Below are 14206 nucleotides of genomic sequence, written 5' to 3'. Positions count from 1 at the left end.
ACTGCAGCAATATGCACTATGAAGTATGGTTTTATTTTGAATCCACAAAAATTCGTAGACTAATATAATGGTACACTCTAGTTCAATTTTTGATTGTTCGTGTCAAGTGTCATAATTTTCATTGTATCGGGTTAATATTCCTAGGTATTTGATATGGCCACTGGGGTAATACCAAGGACAAAAAACAGGCTGCACTTTTAATATGATAACAACTTAGCGTCACGTATTTAAGAGCGCTTAACAGGCGTTTCTGAGATAACGTAGCATCCACAGATAATAGAAACTGAGGGACTATCATACGCGTACTTCAATTGATTAGGTACTGTTATAAATCTGCGGTTTTTTTTATCTATCAACGTAAGCTTATTGATTTCATCTGATTATCATTTAAGCCTATCATTGTCCAACGGTAATCATTGACCTGGAATAAATAATTGCTTATTATTATTACTGTAGATTTCTATCTATTACAATATCTTGCGTTTATATTTTTTAAGCTATCTTGCAAAAAATTTACCCGGACAGATGGAACACAAGATTGCCTATTATTATTACGGTAGATTTCTATCGTTTACACTATTTTGATTTTCTATCTTTTAAACTATCTTGCACATCATTTTGATACAAATCGCGATAAGCTAATTAAAACGGAAAACTATCTTGCAAAAAATTTACCCGGACAGATGAAACACATGATTGCCTATTATTATTACGGTAGATTTCCATAGTTTACACTATTTTGATTTTCTATCTTTTAAACTATCTTGCACATCATTTTGATACAAATCGCGATAAGCTAATTAAAACAGAATAAGTTGATTATGACATAATAAGGGTGAATGCAAAAAAAATTAGATTACTAATATGTGATTGATGTTAGTAGTCGCCATTAAAAATATGTACGCTAATATATAAAAAAAAACGATACTGAAAAAGCGAAAATTATGAAAACACGTTAAAACGTTAAAATAGTGCGAAAATCTCTCCACAATGGCCTATCTTACACTTAAATATACACTGCGAATTTTTTCATACCTATAACATATTAAATAACAGATCAAAATGTGTTTTTAATAATTTTCGAAGCATACTATGTAATTTTTTTCTATCGGGTGAATTTGATAAAATTACCGTTTCGGCTCTGCAGATATTACAAATATGATATTTAAAATTATATATTTTTTAGGAACTTAAAAATTCAGTGTTCTATAAAAATATACTATAAATCGGCAAGAATTCGGAATTGTGGATGAACACAATTATATACCGATGGTTTTACTACACTTACGCTTAGTGATTACATTTCTACTGCCTACTTGCGTCCTATCTAGCCATGCTTTGTCGTAGATTTTTAAAAATCAGAACTCGATAATTGTATTAATACTTCCATTTTAATTTACATTATGGAACGAATTATTAACACATATTTGTAAATCAAAACCAACATTCAATAACGTCTATGGTCGCATTAAGAAACCAAAGCATAAAAATGCACTACAATGGATTTTTTTGACAATTATTCGGCAAAAGCTAATATTGAAAAGAAAGACAAAACGTTTAAATGGCTTTAGAGCTGTGTAAAGATATAAGAATAAAAATTTGCATTTCAAAAGGATCTTTCCGCGTCTCGAATATTCAAAGCTGTCATTATTCGGTAACATCTAAAAATTGATACACTTATGTACTTAGTAAAATTGAAATTCAAATGTATTTCTAAGACCTGTAACGAAGGTACGTTATGTTTTATCCGTATGCAAGTGTTTGCGGACACAACTTGATGAAGTAATTTGTCATTGATTGTTTTTTTATTAGTTTTATTGAAGTTTGAAAATATCCGTAAACTAAACGTCATAATATAAAACGATGATATGAATAGAACACTTAAAGATAGGTTGGAAGTGCCTTAGTTCATAACAACTGTTACATCATAAATATTTTAGATAAATACCTGGATGTTAAACATATCAAGAATAGTTCTAACAAATTCCACCCACACGTGTATTATTCTTAGGTCTTACCGGATATAATCTAACATTCCGTGAATTTCAAAGAATAGGGCGGCCCTCAAAGAAAGCTATAAAACACACATAAAATAGAAAGATGAAAATTTTGATCACCGAACGAATTCGCAAAAACCAAGTAAGCTGTCAGCACACGTGACCAGGATTTTTGTCAGAAGGGCCAAGTAGGCCAAAAGGTACCTACATTGAAGATGTTACTATTTTATCTGCCTTGGCAGTGAACACTAACTAGTATAATAAGCTAAACTAATATGGTAAAAACGTATACTATCTGAAAGCAGGCTCCCTGCTGTAAAATAAATAATGGGAACCCAAGAGCAAACCTCAGCAATCAAAGAGAGAAAGAAATTAGCATTACATGAATGCAATTAAATTAGGCTTCGGTAGGGATACTGTCATGTAGAAAGAATCTCGATATCTAAAGTGTGTGAATGGTGGAAGCGACGGTGTACGAGTACGTTGATAACATTTGTGGGGGTTATTAAATCTTACCATCAAATCCAATCAAATAATGACTAGGAATCCGAGCACGTTGATAACATTTGTGGGGGGTTTCTAAATTTTACCATCAGAAGCAATCAAATAGAGTGGAAGATACTACCAGTATCGCCCTGGTGTAAGACCACCATTCAGAATTGAAACGTTTCTCCAAATGGCTATAGCCGTGTTTAGTGACTAGATCTGAATAGCCAGGTACTTCCCCACCTTCCTCTTTCCCTTCCCCACTTACCTTCAGCCTCACAACATCCCCCAATTGGGGATGCCATAGTCTCACTGGCTCCAGACGGGAGCAGTTGGGACTCTTGTGAGGTATTCACTATAAAAAAAAAAAAAATAATAATGACTAGAAATCGGAACAGGTCGATAAAATTTGTGGGGGTTTCTATATCTTATCCTCGGATGCAATCAAATAATGAATAGGAATCAGAGCTCGTTGATAACATTTGTGGAGGTTTCTAAATATTACTCTCGGATACAATCAAATAATGACTAGGAATCGGAGCACGTTGATAAAATTTGTGGGTGTTTCTAAATCTTACCATCAGATGCAATCAAATAATGACTAGGAATCAGAGCACGTTGATAACATTTGTGGAGGTTTCTATATCTTACCCTCGGATGCAATCAAATAATGACTAGGAATCGGAGCACGTTGATAAAATTTGTGGGTATTTCTAGATCTTACCATCAGATGCAATAAAATAATGACTAGGAATCAGAGCACGTTGATAACATTTGTGGAGGTTTCTAAATCTTACCCTCGGATGCAATCAAATAATGACTAGGAATCGGAGCACGTTGATAAAATTTGTGGGTGTTTCTAGATCTTACCATCAGATGCAATCAAATAATGACTAGGAATCAGAGCACGTTGATAAAATTTGTGGGTGTTTCTAGATCTTACCATCAGATGCAATCAAATAATGACTAGGAATCAGAGCACGTTGATAACATTTGTGGAGGTTTCTAAATCTTACCCTCGGATGCAATCAAATAATGACTAGGAATCGGAGCAATAACATTTGAAATAAAGCCAGTTAGAATAAATTATTAATGCATATCAAAAAGTGACACACTGAATCAAAGTATGAGAATCAATCCTTATATTTTTTTATGGCTGTCATATAAAACATTAAAGCATGACGCATAAGAGGTTGCAAATAATCGCATATGAATCATTCGAATTTGAAAGTCAACAGAAGGATAGCCGTGTGGGTAGTTGAGGTCCCTTGACGAAAATTTGACAAGAGACAGATATCACATTTTCTTATTCTGTATATATTTATATATAATATAATATTTATATATTCCATATATATTTATATATAAATCATGTAGAAGTATTTGTTTACCCTCGCATTAATTCCGGTTCACACGTATTTCAAATAATGATGAATCTGATTTAATATCAGTGTTTTACAATCAAAAGATTGTGAAAATCTCAGTGATTAAGCTACTCGCTGTAGACATCCAAGGTTCACTAATCATTATTACGAGCCAATTGTAGTCCAATTAGTACTATGATATGAAATTACGATTTTCTTCTTAATCCAGTTAGTTGCAGGGCAATTTTTATTTTAATAACGCATATATAACTACTTTGCATAATAAAGATTATTTTTACCTAACTTTAAGAGAAATACAAAATGTGCCTTTTAATTAGTGATTTAAATCCTTTTCAATTTTATTGATTAATTGAAAACCCCATCCGTGGGAGTGGAATTTTTAAGTGCTAACCTTTTGGTTTGCACTTGAAAAGAAATAACACAAAAAAGCGCTACACGAACGCCATGTTATTATTATTTAACTATTGAAAACAATGTTAGCTATTCTTAAACGAAAATTTGAAACCGAAACATCAGAAAAAGATACGGTTGTATCTAGAACATGAACCTAGGACCCTCGCCTTGCCTGGGCGCAAGTTATTACTATTGCTTTATTTGTATGGATTTACAATAGCGAGCACCAAAACTAATATTATTTCAAAGCATATTCAACTTGTGCTTAAGACAAGACACTTCCCTAATATAAAGCTAGACTATTAAGTAAAACAGTCTTCCACAAAAATATGCGAATATTGGATAGACCTGCAGTTGAATTTGCTATAACAAATCTCTAAAATATAGTGGGAATCTTAACGCCATAATTGACGAAGTCGTGTAAGAACAATACTTGGCGGGCAGCCCGGCTTAATGGATGGACTTACGGTCGACTTTGCTCTAGTAAGCCTAGAAAATCGATCTTTCCGTGGGCGTGGGGTTTATTTGAATTATTTGTGATGAAAGTATTACTAAAATCTCAAGTGTTTCTAGAGGGATCCATTGGAAAGTTACTAATTCATCGTCCAGAAAAATCAAATCTCTTGCTAACCGCTAATTTTATTGTTGAAAAACGTTTTATAAAATTTTCAAACCGTTTTAAATAATATATTTTAATGGTAAGGTCGTGTTTTTATTAATCTTAAATATAAATAAAACCCAGTTATTAGTGTCTTATGTCACCATAACATTTTATCGCAGGCAAATTTAAAAACAAAGATTCACTACGTTGGTGTGAAGTGTCAGATTCTTTGAAATGTGATTGTGACACGTTTTAGATCAACCAAGCTGTCCTTAAAATTGACTTGAGAGAAAGGATGATGTAAAAAACACACTTGTAAGCAATATATGCATGCAATTTTAACTTTTAGCCTGCAATGTACGAATATCATTTGAAGATCGAAAATGTTTTTCTTTTTTTTTTCAATTATTATTATTTTTTTTTTATAAATATTAAAAAATTACAATTTTGGTGACTTTCTCAACTACTATAATAGGTCTGTATTTTATTTTAATTATATTAAAAAAATGTGAACATAACATTAAGTAAACGAATAAAACATTAACAAATTTTCGAAATATTTTGTTCACGAAATTCTAACGCAAGACAAAAACTATTGTTAATCGTAATTTTGAGAAATATTTCTTTCCACTGTGAAAATGTTATATTGGTTGATTGATTGGCGAAATTTTCGATAGAAAATGAAGGTACCTATTTCATATATTTTAGTAAGATTTATCTCTGTATAGACTGACCGTGCATCTCTACTGATGTATTCGAGATGTTATTTTAGCGACGAAAATATTTTTTGCTTTTTGAAATTTTGGTAAACTTATACAAACATGCTGATAAACATGTTTTTATTTTTTATTTTACACAACTGGTACGCAAAAATTTATGTATCGTAAACGGTTGTTTAAAAGAGTTTTGTAGAATTTGAAACATGTTTATTATTGAGGCTGACTTTTTTTTAAGGAATGGAAGGAATGGAAGGAAAGGAAGTTCTAGGAAGGAAAAATGTGTGAGGAGTGGGTAGGAATCTAGGGATTTGTGTGCTAGAAACTGTGACGGACAAATGAATATATCATTCTCAGTGCGGCCCAAGGTCGAGAAACCAGATGGAGAGATCAAAGGGTCACCCCAAATCAGCCTCTCCCGATCTGGCATGCCACGCATCCGGTAGACAAGCGCATTCCGAACACACCTCACTATATGAACCCGGACACTTCTGCTAAGTCACCAAGCGTAGCAATACACTTGGGATGACCTATAGAAGAGGTGTTGGTTATCCAATAAATGGTTACCGGGGCGGTTGTACCCAAACCAGCCTCCAAAATTGTGAAAAAAATATGATTTAATCGTTTAAATTATTCAATTTGTGATTCTATATAATAGTATACTAGACTGTTAAATTAAATTCTCGTTTTTTTTAAATATTTATTATTATTTTTCTGTACCAACTATTTTTGTTGCTATAGTATAATTGCTTAGATTTCATCAAAACAAACACTAACCAAATACTACGTAAATAAAGAAAGAAAAACTGTCCAACAATAATTCATTTAATTGTTCTGGAATATGAAAATTGTATGGTTTTTACGGTCTAGAAATTATAGCGGCTATTTTAAGTTCACCAAGAAATCATGAGCTATAAAGCTTTGGCATGTCCATCAACTGTAATAAAATAAGGCAAGTTAAGACGGTAGTGTACAGTGTATGATAGAGCCATATAGTTTATTTTTGATAATTTTAATGTGATGCTTATTAAAAATAAGAGAAAAATATCGTAATTTTCTGCTTAAATTTCGATAGCTTTGATGGGGATATTACATTCTTAATTTTATGTTAAACAGATATAAGGCATTGAAATTAATTCAGTTGAAATACTTCAAAGTGTGTTCATTTTACATGAAAATAGCTCTTAATGTTGAATGTGTTTTGTTCGCGAAAACGGAATAAGTAATTGGATCAGAGTACACAAATTACGCCAAAAATAATCACTAGCATGCTGTCTTTTAATGAAATTCAAAAGCTCAGGTAAATAGGTACCTACAAAGAGCCATAATGCACATCACCGTTCAGGGAAAGGCGGAAATTAAACAGCGAATATGTTAAAATTATAATGTAACCAACCATACTGAATTAATGCGAAACGAGTTAGTGCATTATATTTTGAAGGTTTACGACCAAAAACAATGAATTTCGGCTCCAAATGTGTCTTTGACTAACTACTCATTGTCTTGTTTCATATGTAAATAAGCTGCGCATCGACGGCAAACATAACTGTCATACGAGAAAACAATGAAAAAATACTTTACTGAAAATCGACAGAACGTCCAAACAACAGTCTTTATTACCGAAACACAAATGGGCCTAATTACCGAAGAATTAACGATGTCTCGTTTATTAAATTGAGTAGCAATGCAATGGGGATTTAATGGGTACTGATTCTCAGTTAATTATCACTTTATCATTTCACATAAGAAAATTACATTATACCTAAATCATTTAACATTTCATTTTACTTTGGAAGAAATTTAAAGTCAACTTAGCACTGGTAAATTTCAAAATTATCCATTTTCCGGAATCTCACCTGGGAAGAGATTGCTGTTTTTCACTTTAGCACACCAGGGAATAAAATTATATACTGGCAGTCGACACTATATCACCTGTATTCCGTGCACACCGATCACGTGAGCAACTTGTAGTACCTACTCCCCTCGAGGTTCGTAAGCAACTAATGACCAATTGTTCGTATGATTCGATCTGAACTCCTACCGAATGTGTGATTTTACCATTTACTATGTGCGCGGATTTATATTTCACGGTGGCGTGTGCCCGTTATCATATCGCGACGAATTTTAGCTTAGGCATGAAGTGCCAGATAGGTCACGATTGATATCAGGTAATTCCTTTTGAAAAATTATTAATACATGACATCATCTACACTATTAATCTATGAATTCTTTTGAGAGATAAAACTTTCAATTCGTGCACACTTTGCATAAAATTTCCTCCTTTTAATCGATAAAAAGCTGGGAATGCCCGAGGAAGACATCGCACGACCAAGTGACTAAAATATTTTAGTCATGGGGCCTACTCTTTCGAAATCTTTCGAAACTTTCCTGCCGCCGGTTTAGCGACGTTACAAACCCGTATTAGCCCTTCCTTTACAGTGTTAAAAAATTCCTCGTCCTCCGGTGCCATACACTCGGTAAAAATTTATAAATTGTAATTACTTAATGAAATACATACATTTATTGCGGACGAATACCTAAACATCTGAACTGTCTTTAGTTTATTCAGAGGGATATTTGATTAATTAGAAACGATGTTCACTCAGTTGACAGCACCGGCAAGGAAAGGTTAAACCCCGAACTTACTGGATTGTTAAACCAAAAGATGCAGAGAAGGCTCCCTGGTCATGCTAAAAGTCAAAATAATATAAGAGAATACGTGTGACGTTGCATGCATGTGAATGAATCAAAGAGCGTGTTCCAACACGTTACCATACAGAGTTGTATGGCGGTCTACCCTCTCTGATTACACCCTACGCGATAAAAGGCATGACGGTTAATTCATTAGCTAAACAGAATTTTGGTTTCATCTCGCATTAAAACTAAAGCTTATTTCCTAATTTTCAAACAATATTAATGAAGCGTGAGTAAAATGACGACGGCCGATGATTTTATTATTTACAAAACAGGACAATTGAAGCAACGAACCAATGAAATAAAAGTGGATTCATTATGACTGAAGGGTTTTTAAGTTGCCAATGCTAAGTTTTAAAAGTTTTAGAGATTGGGACACTTTCATTAGCCTTCGTTTGCGTAATTTTTATTTTATTCCAAAACGCAGTAACCATTCAATATACGATTTACTCATTATCACCTGCCCACATCATATACATGTCCCTGCACCTGTGTACATTGTATATGGGTAATATTGAATGAAAATATTTTGAGTATGTATTATATATTTTATTTCCATCGTCAATCAACGTTTTTTGCGAGATTATTTTAATCAATAATTGAATATGCATTTGTTAACCTATCAACCGGTTATGGCAATAATGCCTTGTTTTGTAAGAATAATTAATATTTTATGATTTAAATAAAATTATTCTTCCCGTTTAATTTTTTAATACATCGTTTAACAATAATAATTAATTTGGGAGGCGGGTATAGGTATCGCCGCCCCGGGACTATTTATTGAATGACCAACACATCTGACATGGTCACCCCAAGTGGTTTGGTGACTTGGAAAGTGTGCCCGGGGTATTATTTAGGTCACTTACTGTGTGGCGGACCAAATTTGGAAAAACTGGCTGAGGGAGGTTTTTTTACCCCTCCAGCAGGACTCTCTCGACCCACCGCCTTGAAATGCAGTGGGAGGGATGAATTCAAAAGTCCGTCATTCCTGGACACACTGATCTCTAGATTCCCACCCACCCATCATATCTTTTTTCTTTCCAGATCTTTCTCTACTTCTTTTCCTTAAAAAAACCCTCCACACAGCATCTCTAAAGGACGACATGGCATGTGTGGAGCTAATTAAAAAATAAATATATAAAAGCAAGCAAAAAAGTCACCATACTTACTTGGAAAAAAAATAATGGCAATTAAAATATTTTATTTTAATTTTATTAGTGGTTCTTATTTATGTGTGAGCTCTCACTGATGATAGCGAATCTCAGATAAGAAATAAATTGATTGAAGATTCATGCTTTATTTTATCAGCTATTAACGTAAAATTGAAACTAATTTTTATTTTATTATTTTTTATTATTAACCTCAACACAGGCTTGTCCTAGTGAGGTTAAAAATTCTAACGTAAAAAAAGATACAATGTAACGAAACAATAAATAAATAATTTTTTAAAATATATATGGTGTTTCGAACAAATTCCTTTTTCATTGACTTAATTTCAACTATTTTTTCATAATTACAGAACCAGAGGTACCTACTTAGATTCTGTTTTAGAAAACCCTTATAAAGTTGTATATTAATTTTGTGGTTTGTATCTGACATAACTTAGAAAAAATAAATGTCGGTACCTTCTAAAATATGTTCTGAAGTATTCCAATTAAGCCTGTTTAAAACTTTATCGAAATTTATTTATCTAAAAGTTATTATTGGTTTGGATAGGGAAGGTCATATTTGTTTCCGGGAAAATATCAATGTCAAGTTTAATGATAAGAAAATAGACTGATAAAATAACTTGTTAAGAAACTCTGATTAATTATTAGATGCTTGGAAAGGCCCATCAAAGATATAGTGTGTGTGATAGCATGACGAAGGTTAAGGATTTATTTAGCGGAGGTGATAATATTTTATTTCTATTCCAAAATGTTAAATATATAAATTTATTTATGCTTGAATTGACGGAATACCTGCCTTGGTCCTCAAGAGGTGTTCTGCAGAAATGACTCCAGTGCTCGCGAAATTATTTAGGCTCTCTCTCAAAGGTGGAAAGGTGCCAGATCTTTGGAAAAAGGCAATCTTAACCCAATCCCAAAAAAGGGGGACTGCTCCGACCCTTCTAACTACCGCCCCATAGCCATCACTTACATACTCTCGAAGGTATTAGAAAGGGTGATTAACAACAAATTGCTCACATATCTCGAGAATAACAATATCCTAAGCGATTGGCAATATGGATTTCGTCGAAACCGATCGTGTGGCGATCTACTCGGATATGTGACGCATATTTCGGGGCGAAACATGGAACGTTTGGTGAAACTCAAACCGTTGGGTTGGATATCTCCAAAGCCTTTGACAGAGTCTGGCACCGGGCGCTTATCAGGAAGTTATCATCGTATGGGATCCACCAAACCCTGCATAGTTGGATTGCGGACTTTCTGAGGGGAAGAAAAATTCAAACCGTGGTTGACGGCTCTTCTTCCTCACCGCACCAAATCAATGCGGGGGTGCCACAAGGATCTGTGCTGTCTCCGACGCTTTTTTTATTGCACATCAACGACCTCGTTGAATGTGCACCAATTCACTGCTACGTTGATGACAGCACCGTTCACGAGGGTTATCTTTTTGACAGACCCCCTTCCACCTATGATGTCCGAACAGCTCGGGAAGTTTTGAAGCAAAAAATTGACCACCACCTGGAGATGGTTCGTGCCTGGGGTAAGGCCAACTTGATCAGTTTCAACGTCTCAAAAACCCAAGCGTGTCTGATTTCGGCAAAGAAAGAGATCAATGGCTGTCTGGTGCAATTTAATGGGAGCACTGTCCTCAATAAAGACTCCATTGAAATGCTTGGAGTTATTATATCAGACCGGCTCAAGTATCGAGGATCCATAGAAGCCCGAGTAAATCGGGCCTTTAAAAAGTTGGGCGTCTTGTACAGGGCTAGGAGATTCTTCAACAGTGACCAGCTGCCGACCCTGTACAAATCTCAAGTCCGCCCAACTATTGAATTTGGGATCCACCTTTGGGCTGGTGCCCCAAAATACTTAATAAACCTGCTTGAATCTGTGCAAAGGAGAGCGATCCGTCTGATTGACAATCCGTTGTTAACAGACCGATTGCTAGACGATCTAATGCATAGACGCAATGTAGGCATGGTGTGTCTGTTCAACAGGTATTTCAATGAAGCCTGCTCCAAGGAGCTAGCAGCATTGATTCCTGATGCACCGGTGCACGTGCGCGAAACTCGACGGACACGAACTGAACACCCGTTCACGGTTGACGTTGGCTTCATGAGAACGGGCCGTTTTTACGACTCGTTTTTGTGTAAGTCGGCTCGTATGTGGAACGAGCTACCGGCATCTGTTTTTTCTGCCTCCTTTAATTCGAGCCTCTTCAAGGCCCGCATTAACAAATCCCTTCCTACAGCTCGTACCTTATTCCGCCACACAACGCCGCCCAGCCGGGTGGTGACATAGTTCCCCTGTCTGTACACTGCACAGGCAGGGAGGTGAGTGTGTCATTTGTCATGTGTCACTCTTGTGAGGTGTCACATAAAAAATAAAAAAATAATAATAATTTTTCTTCACTATTCCCTTATTTTAAATCATGTGCTATTGGGTAGGTAGCGTAAAATTTTTCTTTACGTAAAATTCAGTTTACTAAAAAAGTGTAGTGTAATTAAGGTGATGGTATCAATATTCCCAAAATGTAAAGTACATAATTTTATGCTTGCTTTGACACTTTTTATTTTTTTCTCCTACCCAAGATTTAATATTTTAATTTTATTTTGCTTAATATTGCTAATTATCGTTATTTTATTTTTTGGTTAGAAATTAATAGCAATTATTGATTAATAAAAAATATTATTGACTAAATCGACAAAAATATTACATATACTCGTATCTCTACGTATTGTAAAAAAGTATTTATTAATTAAATTTATTATAAACCCAACAACCTGAAATATTATTTACTTTCTTTTAGTAACGTTTTTTTGTCGGTTTAAAATTTTATACCGATACCAAGTACCAACAATAGGTGCTACTTTGTTATTTACAGATATCCTCAAATTTTATTTTTGGCTTATCTTTGGCTTAGGCACCCGTTCCTAAGGGCTTTTTATTGAAAGATTATTTCTTGTACTATGTATTTATCTTCTCAAATTAGAATAAATTTAACTTACTATCTTTATTTATTTATTACAAAATAAATAAATATTTCATATTAAAATAGTATGCAATAATTTTTTTTTCCTAAAAATTCTACAACTCCGTAAGGTGAGCTACAGGAGCTCGTTTTATGGGAGGAGAATTTAGATACAAAAATACAATATTGCTTAAAAGGCGATGTGTAAACAATATTCAAAGACTTATTAAACAACTACAAACGTAATTCAACATAAAAATTAATATATATTTTTTTTAAAACGAAAGTAAACACATCTGGGTTACGAATAACCTGACAATATTTGGAAATCTCCGACTACAACCACAGTAAGCGGAAAATGTTGCTTGTGTTGTAATGTAGGACTTAGCCATCCAATATACACAATTTTATGAATCAGTTTTAGAAAAAATATAACACCAGCCAAAGTCTTCTAAATTCTAGATAGTATAGATTGAGTAAACGTATATTAAAAGTATATACTCGTGTATCATTAACCAATTTCAGAGAGTAAATTCGCCTTTTTAATTGCTCGTATTTCAAAGTTTCGATTACATTAATTTTGTTTTTGGACAATAATATATTGTACCATCTCATATCTAAATACAAGTAGTGGTGCTGAGCCGTGGTCGTTCTTAGCATTGAAATATTGAATATATTGCTTATGCCATCTAAGGGGTGAATTTTATTGATAGAATTTTTTTTATAAATTTGATTTGAGATGTTTCTTTTATACAATTCTGTGACAACTGGTACAATAAATTCCAGATATATCTCTTAAGTTGGGAAGTATTGTTTCCTTAAGATAATTTTAATAATTATTCTTCGAATTGTTATTATGGGCTGGAAGGAAGCTTTTAATGCCCCTCCCCATCCAATAATGCCATACTGCAATAGAGACTGAATTATTGTATAATAGACAAATTCGATAGTTTTCTTGTTTAGCATATTAAGTATGTTAAAGAAGACAAAGATAAATTTTCTTATTCTTTCCACTGTGAGATTGATATGGTCTTTCCATTTAACATTTTAATTTATTAAAATTCCAAGATATTTAACATTACATTTATGATTTAGTTCAGCGCATTCCATTTTTTTTGAGTGTATGGCCATGTCAATTAAATTGTTTGGAACATCTTCTTGTAGAGAGAATGGATTTTTTCTGCGTTGAGTGATAAAAGATTGCTATCGAAACATTTTTTAATAATATCTTGATTGGCTTCATTGTAATCTCGTTCCATGTCTTTTTTCGATTATTTCACTGTCGTCAGCAAAAGATATGAGTTTACCATGAAGTGATAGTTTAAACATTTGATTAACGTAGATTATAAATAAAATTAGTCTAATGACAGTTTCCTTCGAAATTCGAAATTCCCATATTTAATTTTTACTTAGTTTGTTTTGTAGTTTTACTTTTCGACATCTTTGAATTACAAAGCTTTGTAACCAATACCTAATCTTGCCGATAAAGCCTACATCATTTAATTTATAAATTAGTTTTATATGTGAGATTCTATCAAATGCCTTACGTAAATCTATGAAAATGACAATGCATTAGAAAAAAAACAATTTAAAACAATATGAGAGGCGGGTACCGCCGCCCGGGAACCATTTATTGGATAACCAACACCTCTGCCATAGGTCTTCCCAAGTTGTTGGTAAGGTTTGATGATTTAGCAGGGGTGCCCGGGTTCCTCTGGGTGAGGTGAGTTCAGGGTTTGCTTGTTCACCAGCTGCGTGTGGTACCAGATTGGGAGAGGCTGGTTTGGGGGAACC

The 14206-nt window shown here is 33.9% G+C and overlaps 1 protein-coding gene across 2 annotated transcripts in view; it reads right to left on the bottom strand.

Annotated features, from left to right (window-relative positions):
- Nha1 (Na[+]/H[+] hydrogen antiporter 1) overlaps positions 1 to 14206 on the bottom strand; it is a 98208-nt gene that overhangs the window by 34996 nt on the left and 49006 nt on the right. The window contains exon 1 of one of the 2 annotated variants that reach the window (XM_089631280.1): positions 7435 to 7571. The exons of the other annotated variant lie outside the window; for it this stretch is intronic. The gene's annotated coding sequence lies outside the window, so the exon portion shown is untranslated. Of the gene's footprint in view, positions 1 to 7434; positions 7572 to 14206 lie in introns of those variants that run through there. 2 annotated transcript variants of the gene reach the window in all.

The sequence above is a fragment of the Hesperophylax consimilis genome, chromosome 4 (assembly GCF_061612785.1).
Source record: "Hesperophylax consimilis isolate HC1 chromosome 4, BYU_Hcon_1.0, whole genome shotgun sequence".
Classification (NCBI taxonomy): domain Eukaryota; kingdom Metazoa; phylum Arthropoda; class Insecta; order Trichoptera; family Limnephilidae; genus Hesperophylax; species Hesperophylax consimilis.
The sequence above is the reverse complement of the archived record's forward strand: the minus strand, read 5'-3'. Positions and strand labels throughout refer to the sequence as shown.